The sequence below is a fragment of the Podarcis raffonei genome, chromosome 9 (assembly GCF_027172205.1).
Source record: "Podarcis raffonei isolate rPodRaf1 chromosome 9, rPodRaf1.pri, whole genome shotgun sequence".
NCBI classification, from domain to species: domain Eukaryota; kingdom Metazoa; phylum Chordata; class Lepidosauria; order Squamata; family Lacertidae; genus Podarcis; species Podarcis raffonei.
Window position 1 is genome coordinate 3,485,410 of NC_070610.1, and position 3,042 is coordinate 3,488,451.

Below are 3,042 nucleotides of genomic sequence, written 5' to 3' on the forward strand. Positions count from 1 at the left end.
CTCTTTTTTTTATTTTTACTTTTAACAAAAGCTCCTTGTCTTGAACTTTTTTGTTGTTACTACTTTTCTCTTTGTGGGCACAAATAAACCCTACTTATGTGGGCAAGAAACACTGGAGGGAAGAAATAAAGAAGAATGGGAAACCTAAGAGTGTGTCTCTATAACAGCAGAACTTCAGCATGGCATTATTGGAAACAATCATTTTCAGCCACCCACAAAGCGCAGAGCAAAAGCTGTGATCAGGAGGCTGCTGAACGCCCCACGCATAAGATAGGATGCTGGGAGATTACTGCAAGGACAAGCGGAGTCACATCGGAAAAGACATGTGACCCTGCTTAAGAACTGGAACAGCAAACAGATTATTGCCACTGAGACAGAATCCCGTGTTTTATTGGGATCATTTAATCAGGATGTAGGTAATTATGCTATATTTATGGGGGCAGGTATAACAAGGTTGGCCAATGAATGGAGCAATTTAGTTAAGCAACAAAACCACAGGGCAACTCAGGTTGCTAAAACCAAGAACACAACGAACTCAGAACTGTACTGCCGCACAACTCTTGTCATGAGGACTCACTAGGTCTATTCATTCCAACTCTTGCAGTGCAAGAGGGTTAAACCAAGTGGAACCAATGCGCCATCTGGTGGTGGGATGGCAACATACGTAAGTCACTACAGTACAGTGGTACCTTGGTTTATGAACAGTCCTGCCTACGAACGATTCGGTTTACGAACTCCGCAAAACCGGAAGTTTTCTCAAACTTTACCTTGGTCTAAGAATGGAAGCTGAACGGTGGAAGGGCACCGGCAGTAGGAGGCCTCATTAGGGAAAGCGCACCTCGGTTTAAGAACGGTTTCGGTTTAAGAACAGACTTCCGGAACAGATTATGTTCGTAAACCGAGGTACCACTGTATGTAGAAGAGGGGACAGTGGACCAGAAGAGGACAGTGATTGCTTACCTCATTTCTTCCCTGCCCTTTGCCCCTTCAACTCCCCTGGTTGGCTAAGGGATATTACCTCCCTTCCCCTCTGGAAAGAAAAGCAGCCCCATTCTGTTCCCAGTTTCTTCCTCCCTCATTGCAGAGACCTGCCAGGGATGACATAACTCCCCATAACATGTCGCTTGGGCCTAAGGGGCGAGACACACTCCTTGTTTCGTGCCAGACCTGTGTACCACAATACACTCAAGTTCAATGTGCAATGCATGTTTTTGTCATGCAAGGAGTCTACACCAGGGGTCAGCAAACTTTTTCAGCAGGGGGCTGGTCCACTGTCCCTCAGACCTTGTGGGGGGCCAGACTATATTTTGAAAAAATAATAATGAATTCCTATGCCCCACAAATAACCCAGAGATGCATTTTAAACAAAAGGGCGCATTCTACTCATGTAAAAACACGCTGATTCCTGGACTGTCTGCGGGCCAGAGTTAGAAGGCGACTGGGCCGGATCCAGCCGCCGGGCCGTAGCTTGCCTACCCATGGTCTACACAAAGTGTATACATGTAGCTATGTTAGTCTGAGTCGGAAAAAAGAAAGAAAGAGTGTTCTGGCTTTGATAGCAGATTATAAAAGTTGTTGTTGGGAGAACGCTGTTCTTTTTTCAGAGCTACAATTCCCAGAGTTCCCTGTGAAGAAATTAAACCACTCACAATTGTAAACCAGAGAGGAAGAGGAGCATCCTAACAACTATTATCATCATCATCATCATCATCATCAACCCCCTTAACTTTTCTCAATTCTTTGTGGAAAGCCAGGGCTGCTTGAAGTGGTATAATAGCACTAAGTTCAGTGGGTCAGCAATTCACTCGGTTGCACTTCTCAAACCTGTCTCCCATGTGAGTTTTAATTCACCTCACTTTAGAAAACAGCTGGCTTGATCAGTCTCTTAAGAATGCTCTTTCTTCCTGCATTGGTAGCCTCTGCTGAGAGCCGTCAACTGATGCTGCATTTAAGGAAATGTGTTTGTGATATGAAAATCTGAGAAAAGGCTAAATGTTGATGAATTATCATGAAATATGTATCCTCCAAGGAGATACTTGCCTTGGATAGGTACGCACAAGCTGTAAACTTGAAAGTGAGTATGACACCAGTAATTTGGAAACACTTGCATCAAAAAAAGGTCCACCCATTGGGAATGCAAAGTGCCACCATTCCTAGACAGCTGCATTGTTTTCACAAGGAAGATTGAGGCATGAAAGGCAGTCTGGTGAAGCTGGACAGGTTGCACATCTGGAAATATTAGCAGAATTTTAGTAGCTTGAAATGAGCCAGTATAGAAGCATGAGGCAGGCTGCTACAACTGGTTTTAGAAACAAGGAATCATGCAGTTAAGCTTCCTCACAATGATGCCACAATTTCAAAATGCTCCCCATAAGAAATTTTCCTTCCTCCTCAGTTTAGTTTCTCATGCAGTAGCCAAATCTCTCTCATGCGGCTCCCCCCCCCCCACAAGAGTTCCTTAACTTCAAGTGTTTGAATAGGGGAATTGGCTCTATACTTTCTTGTCCTATCCTCTCCCACTCCCAACCTGACGGTTTCTGGTTGATGTTGATTGCAATTACCTGTTTTTCCCTCTTGACCATGCATTTCCTGCTCGGGGAAAGTGGGGAACCCCAAGTCTTTACCCACCCAGCTTTCAGAAGCAGAAAAATATCCAAAATGGACTCACTCTGTAGTTGTTTAATGAGCCAGCTTCACAACCCATGTTTTGAAGTTGGCATGTTCAGAAACAAATCACTGCTTGTTGTAAAGCAGAATTCCCTGGCTCCTAAAGCTCTGGGATTTATAGAAAGCAAAACTGTACTTGGCCAGTGGAGCAGAGGAGACCTTGCAAGTCAAGGCTTTGCTCAGGCTTATGAAGGGCTCATTCATGCAGCAATAAACCATGAATGGAAAACCACTGGCTCCCCAGTCCTAGGCTAAACCATGGTTTCGCATTACTTGCAAGCACATGCAAACATGTGAGAAAGATTGAAGGGAGGTTTATACAGTCCTAGAAATCTCATTTTCGCCACTGAAATAAATGTGACCCCACAAACTGTA